General features: G+C 50.0%; 1 long non-coding RNA gene across 1 annotated transcript; it reads left to right on the top strand.

Annotated features, from left to right (window-relative positions):
• The first annotated feature begins 12,389 nt into the window (after positions 1-12,389).
• LOC133241577 (uncharacterized) lies at positions 12,390-16,500 on the top strand. The gene is made up of 2 exons (XR_009734635.1): positions 12,390-13,147; positions 13,425-16,500. It is a non-coding gene; the product is annotated as an uncharacterized LOC133241577 (long non-coding RNA).
• Positions 16,501-18,534: the final 2,034 nt, after the last annotated feature.

Raw genomic sequence — 18,534 nt, 5'->3', positions numbered from 1 at the left:
AAGAAACTCTGCACCATTAGTCATCAGCCCCAGGAAGCCACTGATATACTCTCTGTCTCTATAGATTCACCTACTGTGGACATTTCATCTAAGTGAAATCAGACAGGAAGTATTTTTTTGTGACTGGCTGTATTCACTCAGCATGCTGTTTTCTATCGTCATCCATGTTGTAGCACGTCAATATCAGCACTTCATTCCTTTTTATGACTAAATAATATTCTATTGCCTCTGCCACAGTTTATTCATCCGTCCATCAGCTGCTGGGCACTTGTTTTCTTTCCAGCCTTAGTGCTGCTGTGAACACTCACGTCAAAGTATTTGTTCATATCTCTTGGGCATCCACCTAGGAGTGGAAACGCTGGATCATACAGTAACTCTGCTTTTAACCTTCTGAGGAGCTGCCAAGCTCTTTTCCACTGTGGCTGCACAATTTACATTCCCACCAGCAGCATAAGAAGGTTCCAATTTCTCCACATCTTCGTGGACACTTGTTACTGTCTGTTGTTGACAAGGGAAGGAAGGCAAGAGTGGGTCATCTTGAAAGGGTCCTGCCCAAGAAGCTGAGACCACCACCAGGGGCCCTGTGGGGACTCCTTGGAAAGTCACCCAGACAGGAGCTCAGCTGGAGGGTGCCTGCCCTGGCCAGCGGTTCATGCCGGGTCCCACTGAGGACAGCCTGGTGGAAAATAAACACAGCCAAGCAGGCTCTGATCATGAAGCTGCAGGTCTTCCACCACTTAAAGTCACATTGCCAATGCTGATGTCTGGCCCTTTAGGTCTTAAAGGGCCCCAGAAGTTTTAAACATGTACATTGAAGGCACAGGAGAAGGACCCATCCCTTAATCTCACCATCCACCTGGAAATTTCCAGATGAATGTTGATATCACAAGTGTAAGTTCCAAGGAAACATCTTGCTCAGATCTGAACCTGACTCTGGAATCTCCCCAAGCTGGGGTTACAAGCTGGTGTAGCCACAGACCCACAGAGTAAGAACTATCTAGATACTTCCTTCATCGCCACATGGGATTGGTTTTGCCTGCTTCCCCCAGGCCTGCCACATCCTAATTCTCCAACCTCAGTGAGTGAGCTATGAAATACTTCAAAATCAGTTTAACACAAAAAGGGTAAGATCTCTATGGTGAAAATGACAAAACACCGTTGAAGAACTGAAGTCCTGAATCAATGAGGAGAAATGTTCTCCAAGAAAAAGACATTACTATCACAATTGGCCAAATTTCCAAGGATTAATATGTTTATTCTAATTCATTCTGGATCCCAGAAAGATTCTAAATTTGAGTCCGAATCATTTCTTTAAAAACTAGACTAAATCTTCATTTTTTAAAAACTGGACCATGTAAGTAACTTCCCCGGTGGTCCGGTGGTTAAGACTCCATGCTCTCACTGCAGGGGCGTGGGTTAGATTCCTGGTCAGGGAACTACGATTCTGCATGTCTGAATCTGATGTTCAAGTGGAAAAATCAATCTGCAAAAATTGTCAAAACAACTTTGGAAAGAGACCTTGCAGGGGTTGTGACCAACTAGATTTTAAACCTCACTCTGCGGCCGTGGTCATTAAACTGTTCCTACGATAGGAACAGACAGAGCAACAGAAGCAATAGAGTCCAGAAGCCGCTCCAAGTATATACAAGAACTTAAAATATGACAAAGGACAGGTTTTTTTTATATGAAAGAGTTGGGACGATCGACCATCCATTTGGAAAAAGTCAAACTTAAATCCCTATTTCACACCATACATAAGAGTAATTTCCAAGTGAATCCAAAGAAAGTAGTGTTATTTTTTTAAAAGCTATAAACATATGGAAGATCACAGAAGCAAATATTCTTCAATCCCACTGTGCAGGAAGTCTTCCTAAGCAAGACCGGAAACCATAAGCCACTAAGAAAACAAATAAACAATAAAAATTGAGTACACAACACATGTGAAATCTTACAAGGTTGTGCTCTAGGAAGGCCACTCTGGTGGCTGGTATGGGGGAAGCAGTGGCAGAAGGTGCTGGCCAGAAGGTTATGAGGAGTCCAGGGGGAGGAAAGCGCACTTGGTCCTGCAAGGAGGTATCAGAATGCACCAGAGCTGGGCCAGCAGAGGTGCAAGAAAGACACCAGCATTACATTAGAGTTTAAAATACATATGATAGAAAAAAACTTTACTCATGTGTGAATGTAACTTGCCTTTCCCTAGGCATCAATGATGCTAAAGAGAGCTTCATCTCCACCCAATCAGATTCGCTCCAGAAGGGACCATGGTGTGTGTTTGATGGAGAACAGAGATGTCAGCCATCAGGTGAGTCAGGCTGAGTGGAGTCCTTGAGGCTTCAGCCCAGGTAGGATGATGGATAAAAACAGGGAGAGGGACAGGCCAGGGATCAGAGACACTGCAGACCATTGCCCCCAGGAGAGGGCTTCGGGGGCTGCTGGGACCGGATTTGCAGGGGCTCAAGGAGTGAGGCGGCCTCCGAACGTGGCTCCCTCTGCACCCCCACCTAGCTTCCTTGTTCCTCCAACAGTTCTCAGACTGTGCCCGAGACTCACCTAGAGGACTCATTAAAACAGACAGCTGAGTACCTCAATGTACCCCAGTGTTCACTGCAGCACCATTTACAATAGCTAGGACATGGAAGCAACCTAGATGTCCATTGACAGATGAATGGATAAAGAAGTTTATCCATTGGAATGTTCAGTTCAGTTCAGTCCCTCAGTCGTGTCTGACTCTTTGCAACCCCATGAATTGTAGCACACCAGGCCTCCCTGTCCATCACCAACTCCCGGAGTTCACTCAGACTCACGTCCATTGAGTCGGTGATGCCATCCAGCCATCTCATCCTCTGTCGTCCCCTTCTCCTCCTGTCCCCAATCCCTGCCAGCATCAGGTCTTTTCCAATGAGTCAACTCTTCACAGGAGGTGGCCAAAATATTGGAGTTTCAGCTTCAGCATCAGTCCTTCTAGTGAACACCCAGGACTGATCTCCTTTAGAATGGATGGTTGGACCTCCTTGCAGTCCAAGGGACTCTCAAGAGTCTTCTCCAGCACCACAGTTCAAAAGCATCAATTCTTTGGAGCTCAGCTTTCTTCATAGTCAAACTCTCACATCCATACATGACCATTGGGAAAACAATGGAATATTATTCAGCCATTAAAAGGAACAAATTTGAGTCAGTTCTAATGAGGTGGATGAGCCTAGATCCTGTTACACAGAGTGAAAGAAATCAGAAAGAGAAAAACAAATACTATATATTAATGTATATATATGGAATCTAGAAAAATGTTACTGATGAACTTATTTGCAAGACAGGAATAGAGACACAAACAGAGAGAATAGACTGTGGACACAGTGGGAAAGAAAAGGGTGGAACAAGTAGAGAGAGTAGCATTAAAACATATACATTACCATATGCAAAATAGATAGCTTATGGGAAATCGCTGTCTAACATAGGGGCTCACCCCGGTGTTCTGTGACAGCCCAAAGGGGTGGGATGGGGTGAGGGGTGGAAAGGAGGTTCCAGGGGGAGGGGATATGTATGCATATGACTGATTCATGTTGTATGGCAGAAACTAAGACAACACTCTAAAGCAAATCTCCTCCAATTAAAAAAAGAACTACCAAAAGTACCAGCAAAAATTTCTGAGTAAAACATTTTTTAAAAGTTTGTAACTAGAGCATTCTATATCATTAACATATTAATACTATGTACTCAATTTGATAGGTTTTCTACATAGATTGTTTTTAAAATAATATAGATTAGTAAATTTGACAGGCTTGCCCACTTTTTCAGTTCAGTTCAGTCCCGCCCAACTCTTTGCAACCCCATGGACTGCAGCGCTCTAGGGTTCCCTGTCCTTCACCGTCTCTGGTATTTGCTCAAACTCACGTCCATTGAGTCGGTGATGCCATCCGACCGTCTCATCCTTTGCCATCCCCTTCTCTTCCTGCCTTCAATCTTTCCCAGCATCAGGGTCTTTTCCAATGAGTCAGTTCTTCCCATCAGGTGGCCAAAGTATTGGAACTTCAGCTTCAGCATCAGTCCTTCCAATGAATATTCAGGACTGATTTCCTTTAGGATTGACTGGTTTGATCTCCTTGCAGTCCAATGGATTCTCAAGAGTCTTATCCAACACCACTGTTCAAAAGCATCAATTCTTCAGCACTCAACTTTCTTTATGGTCCAACTCTCACACCCATACATGATTACTGGAAAAACCATACCTTTGACTAGACGGACCTTTGTTGGTAAAGTAATGTCTCTGCTCTTTAATATGCTGTCTAGGTTGGTCATAACATTTCTTCCAAGGAGCAAGTGTCTTTTAATTTCATGACTGCAGTCACCATCTGCAGTGATTTTGGAGCCCCGACCGGATGCCATGATCTTCGTTTTTTGAATGTTGAGTTTTAAGCCAGCTATTTCACTCTCCTCTTTCACTTTCATCAAGAGACTCTTTAGTTCTTCTTCATTTTCTGCCATAAAGGTGGTGTCATCCGCATATCTGAGGTTATTGATATTTTTCCCAGCAATCTTGATCCCAGCTTGTGCTTCATCCACTCCAGCATTTTGCATGATGTACTCTGCATATAAGTTAAATAAACAGGATGACAGTATACAGCCTTGACATACTCCTTTCCCAATTTTGAACCAATCTGTTGTTCCATGTCTGGTTCTAACTGTTGTTTCTTGACCTGCATACAGATTTCTCAGGAGGCAGGTAAGGTGGTCTGGTATTCCCATCTCTTGAAGAATTTTCTAGTTTGTTGTGATCCACACAGTCAAAGGCTTTGGCATAGTCAATAAAGCAGAAGTAGATGTTTTTTCTGGAACTCTCTTGCCTTTTTGATGATCCAACAGATGTTGGCAATTTGATCTCTGGTTCCTCTGCCTTTTCTAAATCCAGCTTGAACATCTGGAAGTTTTTGGTTCACTTACTATTGAAGCCTTGCTTGGAGAATTTTGAGCATTACTTTGCTAGCATGTGAGATGAGTGCAATTGTGCGGTAGTTTGAACATTTTTTGGCATTGCCTTTCTTTGAGACTGGAATGAAATCCTGTGGCCAGTGCTGAGTTTTCCAAATATGCTGGCATATTGAGTGCAACACTTTCACAGCATCATCTTTTAGGATTTGAAATAGCTCAACTGGATTCCATCACCTTCACTAGCTTTATTCATAGTGATGCTTCGTAAGGCCCACTCGACTATGCACGCCAAGATGTCTGGCTCTAAGTGAGTGATCACACCATCGTGGTTATCTGGGTCATTAAGATCTTTTTTGTATAGTTGTTCTGTCTATTCTTTCCACTTCTTAGATAATATTAAAAACCCAATATAGTTTAAACAATTTCGATAAATTTTTCAAAATTTAAAAAAATTGTAGAAACTTTAGTTTTTCACAGATGAATTTAATTTATAGGCTAATAGGTTTGATTTTTTAAGTAAATAACATCGGTTACATTAGAATATAGACTTTCCCAGTCGCAAAGAGCTGGACACACCTGAGGGACTAAGCACAGCACCGTGGCTCAGAGGTAAAGAATCTGCCTGAAACGCAGAAGTCTCAGGAGATGCGGGTTCAGTCCCTGGGTTGGGAAGATCTCCTGGAGGAGAAAACGGCAATATGCTCCAGCGTTCTTGCTGGGAAAATCCCATGGACAGAGGAGCCTGACATAGCCTTATAGTCCATGAGGTCACAAAGAGTCGGACACGACTAAGCCACTGAACACACACACACACACACACACATTAGAATATACGGTTTCTTTTTAGGATCTAAAGGGACTAGTTTTGTCTAAAACAACTGTTGAGTGGATAAAATAAGGATGACTTTAGTTTGCCTTTAAACTCTTCGTGATTCAGATTGGAATAAAGTGAAATCTGTAGGTCAAAAAAAAAAAAAAATGTTGACCCTGCTCCTAAAGTTTCATAGTTTCTTAGGGTTCTTTTGGCTGCTTTCTTACCGTGTCTGTCTGGCTTTTAGAGTTGGTTTCCTGATACCTGGTTTCCCTGGTGGCTCAGTGGTGAAGAATCCGCCTCCCAGTGCAGGAGATGTGGGTTCGATCCTTGGGTTGGGAAGATCCCCTGGAGAAGGAAATGGCAACCCACTCCAGTACTCTTGCCTGGGAAATCCCAAGGACAGAGGAGCCTGGCAGGCTACAGTCCAAGGGGTCACAAAGAGTCAGACACGACTGAGTACACAGGCATGCGTGCACACGTGTTGAATCTACAGATCAAATTAAGAGGAACTGACATCTTGACAATATTGGGTCTTCCAATCCATAAACATGGAATACTTCTTCCGTCAACCATGCACCCTGAGTTTCTCATTCAGCAGTCTGGGGACCTGAGGCTTTGTATTTCTGCCTCATGCCCAGGGGACCCCCACTTTGAGAATTGCTCTCCTAGCTCCCTGCCTGGCTTGGGAGTTGGAGCCATTCTAAAGACTGGGAACCTTCTGGGCTGGGCCCCGGGGTAGCAGAGGGAGCTTTGGTTCCCATGCAAATCACAGCAGGCTGGTTCTGCTGGAATTTGCATGCTAACACTGACTCTTTCAGATTTTTAATCTCCATCAGATAAACAGTGGGTGACAGGAATTCACAGGTGTGGAGGTTCAAGGAGACACTGCCACTTACGGGAAAGGGCTTTTTCTCTAAGTATCTGATTCCTCAGTTTCCTGGGTGAATTTCTTGCCTCATGGGACTCTCCCCGCCCCCAATAAATACCTCCCAGGAAACCTCAGAAAATCAACTCCAGGTCTAAAACTAGCAGGGCGTGGAGGTGGCCTCTGGCTGACCCCAAGATGAGTCCAGCTGGGTGGGACTGAGCAGTCAGAGGATCCTTGGAGGACAGAAGGTGACCCTGCCAGCAGAGGGCGGGCACACGGGATACCCCGCTTCCCTTCCTAGAGGAGATGAAGGCCAGCCTGCAGAGGGGCCCGGCCTCCCAGGAGGAAGGAACAGCCTGGGCGGGGCTCAGAGGCTGACACCAGGCCTCCACTGGGTCAGGCGGGTGACTCGGTGGCTGCCCTCCTGCCTGAGACTCCAACTCCTGGTGTTCACGCAGCCCTGCCCCTTCCCCTCCTCCTGGGCTGGCCCTGCTATGTGCCCCCTCGCCGGTGCCAGCCACACAGAACCCCTACCAGGAATGCTCAGCAGCATGAGTGGGAGTCCCACAGGGTGCTAGCTCTGGCCCATCTCCTTGGCTGGGAGGATGAGAAGGCGTGGAAGCTTGGCTTCGGTCTCCATGGGCATTCTGACAGTTCTTTCTGCTTCCCAGAGCCTGCAAAGGCTCAGAGTCCTCACGGGACCAGCCCAGAGTCTGCTCTAGAGAAGCAGAGGCCCCCAAGAGGGAGGGGTGGGTGGCCGTGGCTTCAGAATGCAGGAACACAGCCACTGGGATTGTTGTTGGGATTGGGGTGTCTGATCAGGGCACACCGAGGGCCAGAGTTGTTTTCATGGACCCTAGACCCAGCCCTGTGGGTCCCCAGAGACCACAGGCTAGCCCTTTTAGCCAGCAGATGGGCCATCCTGCAGACCCTAGGCCCCTAACCCCACGCCTTCTCCCAGCATCGGGGCTCTGGTGCCCCAAAGTCCAGCAGCACCTCTGAGCCCAGATCCTGACGCTGGGAGTGGGGAGGACCAGGGAGACGCACGTGGCCCAGTCTGGGGCTGCCGAGGGCCCCTCGTCAGCACCCCCAAGGAGTCTTTGTAAACGGGCAAGAACTGCTCTTTGCTGAACGTCCACCTGCAGCCAGGAATCGAGTGGCCGGGGGCCTGGGCTTCAAGTGCACACAGGTTTGAATTATAGCCATGCCGCCCAACAGCCGTGTGGCCCTGGGCTTCCCGGGGCCTTTCCAGGTTCTGGAAATCGGGACGAGGACCTGTGCCCTGAGCTGCAGCGAAGGTTACAGGGCTTGCAGAGCCACAAGCCTGCATCAGGGCAAGGCCTGGAGCAAGTGAGCCAGGGAACCCGTCACTGCCGGTTCCGATCGGGAGCCCTGGGCACCCAGCTGGGGAGCATCACAGACTGGGTGCTCGGGAAGTTTGAGAGGCCTGGCTCAGCTTTTCCAAAGCCGTGCAAGCCCACAGCCACCCTGGCCCTCGAAGTGGGGACCTCAGTGTGCCTTTGGCCTCTCTGTGATGTGGCCCGAGCCCAGGCAGGTCCCGGCACACAAGCTGCTCACCAGCGTCAGCAGAGGGTGGACACTTGTGTCTGAGTGTCCTGCCTGCTTTTTCCCTGTGTCCACAGCACCCGCCTCCCCCTGCCTGGGCCTGGAGTCCTCTCCGTAGACCCACTACTCTGCAAACAGGCATCTGGATGGTCCGCTCAGGCTGCCTTTCAAAAGGTCCCATGGACTGGGATGCTTGAAGGACAGAAACTTACTCTCTCCAGGCCTGGAGGCTAGAATCCTAGGCCCGGGTGTGGGCAGGGCTGGTCCTCCTGAGGCCTCCCTCCTGGGCATGCAGATGGCTGTCTCCTCCCCGTGTCCTCACAGGGTCGCCCCTCTGTGTGTGTCTGTGTCCTGACCTCCTTTTCTATAAGGACACCAGTCCTGTGGGATTCAGACTACCGTAGTGACCTCATTTTACCTTAATTACATCTTTAAAGGCCTGTTCTCCAAATACAGTCACATACTGATCTGTTTGGAGTCAGGACCTCAGTATAGGGTTTGGGAGGCTACAACAGCCCATAGCAGCATCTGTCTCCAGGAGCCTGTGAATGGCACGTGTGTAATGGGAGAGGAGGCCCAGTGCCCGCTTGCCCTGACTCACTATAGCTGGACCAGTGGGCTTTGCTCCTTCCCTTCTCTTTTCTCAAGAAAGTAAAGCCTGGTGTTCCCAGGAAGCCTCAGGGTTGGATGCCCAGTGTCTCTGGTTGTCTAACATCCCCTGTGGGGGCTGGAGGCCTGTCCAGCCAGGTTTGCAGCCAGTGAGGCCAGGATCCCAGCCAGGATGCATCCATGGGCGATGCTATCCATGCTTTCCGGGTGGGACCCCCGCATCCATCCTGCAGAGCCTACGGATGGGACCCCCCGCATCCATCCCACAGAGTCTATGGGTGGGACCCCCCACATCCATCCCACAGAGTCTATGGATGGGACCCCCCGCATCCATCCCACAGAGTCTATGGGTGGGACCCCCACATCCATCCCACAGAGCCTATGGATTCCTCTGGGCAGCCCGACATCCAGCTGGCAAGGTCTGGCATCCATGGGCAGAGGGGAGCCGTGTGATGGTGCAGCTCTCAGGAATGGGGGCGGGTCAGCAGAGGAGACCCAGCCAGAGAGCCAGCTGTGTGCCCACCACCATTCATCGTCTTGCCCTCAAGTGGACAATGACCACTTCCCATCCTCAAATGGTATGTGCTTCTAGGGTTTACTGATTTATGTAAAACTATTTGCCTTTGCAGCACGTGGCCCCAATCTGCGCTCACAGGGTTTCTTTATCTCCATTTTCACTGCTGTGTCGTGTTCTTGTTCAGTCATTAAGTCGTATCTGATGCTTTGTGACCTCATGGACTGTATGCAGCGTGCCAGGATCCTCTGTCCTCCACTATCTCCCGGAGTGTGCCCAAATTAGTGTCCATTGAGTTGGTGATGCCATCCACCCACCTCATCCTTTGTCATCCCCTTCTCCTCCTGCCCTCAATCTTTCCCAGCATCAGATTCTTTTCCAATGAGTCAGCTCTTTGCATCAAGTAGTCAAAGTATTGGAGCTTCAGTATCAGTCCTTCCAATGAATATTCTGAGTTGATTTCCTTTAGGATCGACTGGTTTGATCTCCTTGCTGTCCTCGGGACTCTCGGGAGTCTTCTCCAGCACCACAGTTCAAAAGCATCAATTCTTCGGCACTCAGCCTTCTTGATGGCCCAACAATCACATCTGTATATGACCACTGGAAAAACATAGCTTTACTATAGCATTTTAAGGACCTTTGTTGGCAAACTGATGTCTCTGCTTTTTAATATGCTATCTAGATGTTGTCATAGTTTTCCTTCAAAGGGGCAAGTGTCTTATAATTTCATGGTTGCAGTCACCATCTTCAGTTATTTTGAAGCCCAAGAAAATAAAATCTGTCACTGCTTCCACTTTTTCCCCTTCTATTTCCACTGCTACCCTCCCACTAAATCTCGCTCTCCATGTCTCTCAATTTCTCCCTCTCTCTCTCCTTCACACAGACCCACACACATCCAATTTATGAGTCCCTGATTTCCTATTGAGTAGAAACAGAAGTCTGAAAATCCATTATTACTGTTTGTAAAGTAAGAGTCACCAGGCTATGACCGAGGGCCTACTGAAAGTGGATGTATCAGCATTGAGCCTTTTGGGAAGACCTCGTGCTCCATTTGCTTCCTTCTTGTCTGGAAAGCTGACGTTCTCAGAGCTAGGGCTTGGTGATTCTCCTAACTGCTCTGTCTCCCTTTATCTCCCGCTTGGCCCAGCTCCTAGCTAAGCTAATCTTCACTCCGAGTTCTGAGTTAGTGAGGACTTGATCAGCTGCAATTCAGCTATTACAACATCCTTACCTCTTGTCCAGCCCACACTACACACCAGAGAAGCCATTGTATTCTGTCCACAGCATGAGTGAGTGAGTGAAAACCACTCAGTCATGTCTGACTCTTTGTGACACCATGGACTATAGAGTCCATGGAACTCTCTAGGATTCTACTGGAGTGGGTAGTCTTTCCCTTCTCCAGGGGATCTTCCCAACCTAGGGATTGAACCCAGGTTTCCCACATTGCAGGCAGATTCTTTACCAGCTGAGCCACAAGAGAAGTCCACTGTGTAAATCAGATCAAACCCATGTGCTTGAGACCCTTCAGTGGTTCCTCCTGCTTGGTGGATACACTTCAACTCCTTAGGCTAACTCTCAAGGTTTTTCATTGTTTGACTCTGGTTCCAACTAAGATACTGACAGCAGTTCCAGTTTGTGGGTTGTTTCCCACAGCAAACAATTCTTGGACATGAGCTGGGAATCCTATAATTCCACTCAATTCTGACACTACCAGCCTGGAGATAGTACAGACCCTACAATCACAGCCTCACCCACAAGAGCCCCCAATCCCACTTAGATGCCAGTATCAAATCCAGGTCACCATCTGTGCTTCTGACCCACTAGCTACAGTTTAGGGGTTCCAGCTACTCTCTCCTGGGGTTCAGTTATTTTGTATAGCAGTTCACAGGACTCAGAGAAACATTTTGCCTCCTAATTCACACAAACACACACACACACAGAGTCACTCAGTCGTGTCCGACTCTTTTCGAGCCCATGAACTGTAGCCCACCAGGCTCCTCTGTCCATGTGATTCTTCAGGCAAGAATATTGAAGTGGGTTGCCATTCCATTCTTCAGGGGATCTTCTTGACCCAGGGATCAAACCCAGGTCTCTCGCATAGCAGACAGATTCTCTATTGCCTGAGCCCCCAGGTTTATTACAAAAGGATATAACCCAAGAACACACAGATGGAGGAGACACACAGGACAAGGTATGAGGGGGAGGTTCGGAGCTCCCATGATCTCTGAGCACTGCTCTCCTCAAATCTGCACATGTCCACCAACCTGGAAGCTCCCAGAACCCTGTCCTTTCGGGGGTTTTTGGAGGATTCATTACACATGCACAATTGGTCAAATCATTGGTGATTGGTGATTGGTGATGGGTTCACCCTCCCTGTGGTGGGGCTGAATTTCTGTCTCTGATGTGTGTGGTTGGCTCTCCTGGCAGCCACCCTCCATCCTTGGTAGTTTCCAAAAATCACATTGTCAGCATAACAAAAGACACCTTTGTGCTCTCGTCACAGGAAACTCCAAGGCGTTTAGGGTCTCTGTGCCAGGAATGGGGACTAAGACCAAATTTATATTTCTTATTAAAAATCATAATATCACACTTGGCCAGACCTCAATTCTGCCTAACCAGCCCTTTGGGCAATCATGCCCATCTCTGCCCCGGATGTAGAATGTTCTCCAACTTCTCCAGCGTGGAAGACCCTGGCACATGCGCCCCTGTTAATAAACGGAACGTCGTGGTGCAGTGTGTCTTGTGCCTTGATGCCACTCCCAGTGCAAACCTCTCTCCATCCGTGAGATTCAAAAGATGCAAAAGATGCTCCTCAGACCCAGAGTGGTCAATCAGCATTTCTTAGCCCCCTGGCTATTGTGGCTGAATCAGAAATGGGCAAGTGACCCCGATCAAATCCACATGAGCCCATCCAGGGATTACAGCCTTCTCAGAGGAAGGCAGAAATGAGAAATGGAGAAAGTGAGACTGAGATCTGATGATAGCATTTGAGCCTCTGGATCCAGCCATTCCTGAAGCTGAAATCTCTGGGCTTCTCAACACATGCTTAAGCCACCTACACTCAGAAAGACTCCTGTCCCATAGAAATACGAAATGTGAGTACAGCTGCCTGGTCTTGGGAGAGACTGACACCTGGATGGACATAATTATTCCATCTGGGCGCTCTTTCCTCCCCCAGCTTAGCACATGCACAGGCAGCCTGGACCAATGGGTCTAAGATGTAATGAGCTCCTGTGAGCTCAAGCGTTGCCACTCGTGTGGTTGAATCATTTGATTGGCCCCCTCGTTGGACACCAGCGGTGGACGTGGGAGGATCTGACACCTTCCTGACAGTCCGTGTTCATGCTTCTCGGGGTGTCCCTTCTCCTGGGTGTTCTCCGAGGGGTGCTGAGCAGGGCCATCACACGGCTCCTTCCCGCTGCCCTTCCTCCTCCACCAGCTCTGGGAGCGATTCCAGCCTCAGCGACTTTCTTCTCCCGGTCCGAGCTGCTGCATGCAGAGCCAGGTCCGAGCTTGCGGCTGAAGACACAGGGAGGAGCCGGGCCGCCCCACTTTCTCATTCTTCGTCAGGGTGTGCCTGGCCTCAGACCCGGGAGAGACAATTCACTTTCGGTGGGGGCCCTGCCAGGAGGAGCGCCGGGGCTGGACCGGGAGCCGGGTCCCGGGGGTCAGCCCCCCGCCCCGCGTCTGAGACGAGGGAAGGGCAGTCCCAGGACACGGGCTCCGAGCGGAGGAACAGAGCGAACACGACTGTGGACAATGGGGCTTTGATCTGCCTAATGTCACCAGACAGCCGGGGACAAACGCCAGGCCCCGGGTGCCTCCCGGTTCCCACAGGAGATGCCCTGCGCAGGTATTCACACGGGGAAATTCTTGGCAGGCCCGGGGCCCTGGGTCCGTGCCCGTTGCAGACACAGCGCGCGGCAATTAGGTTTTGGAAGACGGTGGGTGAGGCTTCAGCCCGCAGCCTGAAGGTGGCGTCGGAGGGCGGGGGCAAGGCCAGCCCCAGGGGGAGCGGGTGCCCGCCTGGTGTGGACGAGGGTGAGCGCGAGGAATGCTTGTGGTCAGGGCAGCCGGCCGGCTGCGGAGACTGGGCTGGCACCCTCGACAATACACGCTCTGTCCCCCAGCTGGCGGTGACCTTCGCTAAAGCCCTCGATGGATGTGCCATGATGCTCCCAGGTGCGGTCCCAGCCGCCGGCGCTGGAAACACATGAAGAGGCCGCGCCGTGGGGAGCGTTCACAGGACGTGTTGTAACTCGGGTGCCCACGAGGCTTGCCCTGGGGCTCGGGCCAGGCCGGTGGGGCTGCCAGGGGCCAGTCCTCCGGGCTGTCAGGATGCATTATCTCCACCTGTGCTCAGGAACAATGGCCTCACCTGTAACTCGCTCCCGTCCTGGGGTGGATGAAAGGCCCGCGCCTCCTGCCAGCGGCTCTGGTTTCCCGCCCGCTCCCCAGGGAAGGAAGCTGCGAGAGGTGCCCGGAGCCGGAGAGATAGCGGCTGGAGGGAGGAGACCACCTGAGTGCTTCCTGCTCTGGCCTCCGGACTGCTGGAAGCGTGGGTCGCTGACCTCGGGCCCCCTGCGGACGAAATCTCCATCAACCTCTGTGTCCTCCGTCTTGGCCTCTGAGAGCGGTGGCATCAGCCCCGCGATGGCGTATGCATAGCTGCGTATTAATAAGCCCCCAGACGCTTTCGCTGGATGCTGTGCTGGGCATCACAGAGCGCTTACTCATTTAATCCACAGGAGCAGTTGCCACCAGCATCGCCTGCTTCACATCTGGGGAAACTGAGGCCCCAGCTGGTAACAAACCGCCTTGGCTGTGAACCTGGGCATCTGGTATCCCCGTCCACACAGGTCCCCTTGGTGACAAGGGGATTCCCTGAACACGCTTCCCTGTTCGTGCCCTTCCCACCGCCCGCCCACCCCCTGGAGCAGGGACCCTCGCTCCCGGCTCAGGTGACTGTCAAACCAGTAAGAAGGCAACTGGGTGAAACAGGCATCATTTCTTGAGCTTTTCCCCAGGCCGGGCACGTCCCGAGTGCTTCCATGCAGGACCTCAGCTTCCTCTCCCAACATCCCAACCTGTGGAGGCAGGATCACCATCCCCATTTTACAGATGAGAAAGCTGAGGGGGAGAGTGATTAGGTAGCTGACTCAGGTCCGCCCAGCTCATCAGTGGTGGTGATGGATTTCCACGTCTAGTCTGGATGAAGGGAGACCAGGGGAAGGGGCATGTCAAAGATGGGAGAAAGGACGCTGGCTCACTCGCAGGCATCGTCTCCAGCGGGTGCTCCATCCCAGGGAAGTCACCTCCCCATCCCCGCCTGTGATGACCCACAGCAGCCATGCCTCCGGGACCCCCACTTCTGAGGCATCAAGGCCTGCACTGCACTCTCCATGCCCTGGGTCTGAACAGTTTGGGGGTTTTGAGGACCCCACTCGGAAATCGTAACAGCGAGTGGCATTTTCCGGTCCCAGGAGAGTGTTTGCTGAGGTCCAGAGTGGGTAAACCAGCACCCACGGAGAAGGAGAAATGGCAAGCATCTTGCCAGAACCCCCAACCCTGCTCAAAGCTATCGTGTGCAGACAGACATGACCCTGCACGTCCCCAGCAGTAAAATATTTAGATACCAGAGAGCAAGTTCACATGTCAACAACAGACCCTTTGTCCTGGAGAAGGAGACAAGGAAGGGTGGGAATCTGCATTTCTGAGCACATCTTCCGATTCTGTGGATGGCCGAGCCTACCTGGCACTCGCCACCCCCGTGTCTGGGCGACCCGGTGCAGGCGGGCGTCTGGGCGACCCGGTGCAGGCGGGCGTCTGTGTGCCGGGCGCTGGGCCAACACGAGAGCCCCGGGAACGGAATAATGAAGAATTAATTTACCCAGCAGGGCCCTTTCAGTGTCTGGGAAGCTCTCGCACCTTCTCCGAGGGGGCAGACGTGTTTCCTTGGGAGGAATGCCGTTACACAATCGGTCTGTCAAGAGGCCACATTAAGAATCCAGGCGAGGTTGCTTCAGCTGCGGCCGGCTCCTTTGATTCACACACTCCCCACGGGCAGACCCAGACCCCTGGCTCCCTGCTGCCCCGAGAAGGCACAAACCACCCGCAAGGGACCCCACACAGGAGCCAGAGAAAACACGGTGGGAACGCACCCCGCCCCCAACAGGCAGGGGCTTATACCCTGAGTCCCGTGGAGCCCCCCGATGTCTGCTTTGTAGATCCAACACCCATTGTGCAGAGGGGCACATTGAGGAACACACAGCCCCAGGGCCAGCAAGGAGCAGAGCAGAGGTGACCAAGCCCACAGGACACACGCAGGGCAGCTCACAGAACAGATGGGGACACGGCTGGGGCTGGAAGGGCAGCTGATGTGCTGAAACCAGCAAAGAGAACAAAGGATTGACCAGCTGCTGGAGAGAGTGTGGAGGGAAGGGAGCTTTCCTGCACTGCTGGTGGGAATGTAAATTTATACAGCCACTAGAGATTCCTTCGGGGGGAAAAAAAAATAAAACTAGGACTAAAACTACCGTATGACCCAACAATCTCACTACCGGGCTTGTGCCTTGAGGAGACCATAAATGAAAAAGACACATGTACCCCACTGTTCATGGCAGCACTATTTACAATAGCTAAGACATGAAAGCACCCTAGACGCCCATCAAGGGATGAATGAATAAAGAAGTTGTGGTACATACATACGATGGAATATCACTCAGCCATAAACAGGAACGCATATGAGTCCGTTCCAGTGAAGTACATGGACCTATTTTACAGAGGGAAGTGAGTCAGAAATAGAAAAACAAATATCATAGTGATGCATATACACGGATTCTAGAAAGATGATACTGATGAAGCTATTTGCAGGGCGGCAGTGGAGATGCGGACGTGGAGAACAGACCTTTGGACGCGGTGGGGGAAGGAGAAGGTGGGACAACTTGGTCGGGAGCGTGGAGACACACACGCTGCCACGTGTGAAGCAGAGAAGCAGTGGAAACTGCTGTGTGATGCAGCGAGTTCAGCCTGGTGCTCTGTGACGACCGAGAGGAGAGGGATGGGGTGGGAGCCGGGAGGGAGGTTCAAGACAGAGGGGACATACGTACACCTATGGCTGATTCATGTTAATGTATGGCAAAAATCAACACGGTATTGTAAGGCAATTATCCTCCACTTAAAAATAAATACATTTTTTAAAAAATGCATTAGTGTTAGTCGCTCAGTTGTATCTGACTCTTTGCGACCCCATGGACTGAAAAAGAGAAACCAGCTGCATCAAAATATAAAGGGAAGGAAAGGGAGCCCAGTGGGCTCTTCACAGGTTGAAGGAAGGAGCTTCCAAGCTCACCAGGCTGGGGACCCTTTGAAGATCCCCAGGATTCAAACCAGCTCCCCTGTCGAATCACCAGAGGCTCTGTGAGAGGATTCCCACAGGGGAAGAAGGGGAAGGTAGAGGGTGAGATGGTTGGATGCCATCACCAACTCAATGGACATGAGTTTGAGCAAGCTCTGGGAGATACTGAAGGACAGGGAAGACTGGCATGCTGCAATCCATGGAGTCGCAAAGAGTCGGACAGTGAGCGACTGAACAAAAGCAATATTATTTGATGATTAAAAAAAAAAATGAGCCAGGCATTTTGAATAGCCAACATTATAAAGACAGGAGGTGGAATGGTGGATGCCGGGGGCTGGCAGAGGGGAGGATAGGGAGTTAATATTTCGTGAGGACAATTCCCAATTCACAAGATGAAAAGAGTTATGGGATGGCTGATGGTGGTGGCTGCACAAAATATTTCCTGTATCTAAAACCATTGAAATACATACTTAAAAAGGCTAAGATGGTAAGTTTTGTGTTATGGGTATTCTAACACAATGAAAAAAGGGGGCAAGAAAAATGCTTCTGTACATATAAAATCATCTTCAGAAGGATGTTCTTTTAAGAAAGTGTTAATACCGGTTGCCTCCAAGGAAGGGAAGCAGGTAGCTAGAGGATCGGAGTAAGAGGGGGACTTGGGTTCCTTTTAAATTCGGAACCATATGAATGGATGGAAGTCAAAAACTTTCTTCATTTTTAAGAGCAGAAAAAGAAGAAGAAATGAGCTGTCAAGCCACAAAAGACATAGAAGAAACATAAAAATGAGAAGTGAGGGAAGCCAGTCTGAAAAGGCTATACTGTCTGATTCAACTACATGACATCCGAGAGAAAGGTAACACTACGAGACAGTAAAAAGATTAGGGGAAGGAGGGACAACAGGTGGAGCACAGAGGATGTTTAGGGCAGTGACACAGGAGGAGGAAATGGCAACCCACTCCAGAATTCTTGCCTGGAGAATCCCATCAACAGAGGAGCCTGGTGAGCTACAGTCCATGGAGTCACAAAAAGTCGGACACGACTGAGCGTGTTCACAGAAGACGCTATTCTGGACGTTATAACGGCGGATACGTGATATTACGCATTTTCCAAAACCCACAGAATGTACAACACGAAGTATGAACCCTAATGTTAACTATAGGCTTTAGTTACTCATAATCTGTCAAGATCACCTTGTCGGTTGCAACAAATACATTGGAGATCAAGACTGCTCTCCAATGCCAGCCGCCGGTAAAAGAGGGAACTGTGCAGTGGGGAGGAGAGGAAGCATTTGGATCTCTAAATCCGCTCAATTACTCTGCAACTTAAAAATGCTTAAATTAGTGGGGTAGTCACTATGCAGAACAGTATAAAGAGATTCATTTAAAAACTACAATTGAGATGCCATATAATCCAGCAATCTCAGTCCTGTGCATATATCCAGAAAAGACAAAAACTCTAATTTGAAAAGATATATGTACCCCAATGTTCATAGCAGCACTGCTTACAATGGCCAAGACATTGAAGAAACCTATATACAAATATATATATTGTTGCTCAGTTGTCCTGTCATGTCAGACTCTTTGCAACCCCATGGACTGTAGCACACCAGGCCTCCCTGTCCCTCACCGTCTCCTGGACTTTGCCCAAGTTCATGTTCATTGCATCAGTGATGCTGTCCAGCCGTCTCATCCTCTGATGCCCTCTTCTCCTTCTGCCCTCAATCTTTCCCAGCATCAGGGACTTTTCCAATGAGTCATCTGTTTGTATCAGATGGCCAAAATACTGGAGCTTCAACTTCAGCATCAGTCCTTCCAGTGACTATTCAGGGTTGATCTCCCTTAAGATTGACTGGTTTGATCTCCTTGCTGTCCTCGGGACTCTCG

This window comes from Bos javanicus, chromosome 29 (genome assembly GCF_032452875.1).
Source record: "Bos javanicus breed banteng chromosome 29, ARS-OSU_banteng_1.0, whole genome shotgun sequence".
Classification (NCBI taxonomy): Eukaryota; Metazoa; Chordata; class Mammalia; order Artiodactyla; family Bovidae; genus Bos; species Bos javanicus.
Note: the sequence above shows the minus strand (reverse complement) of the source record. Positions and strands in the feature narration are given on the sequence as shown.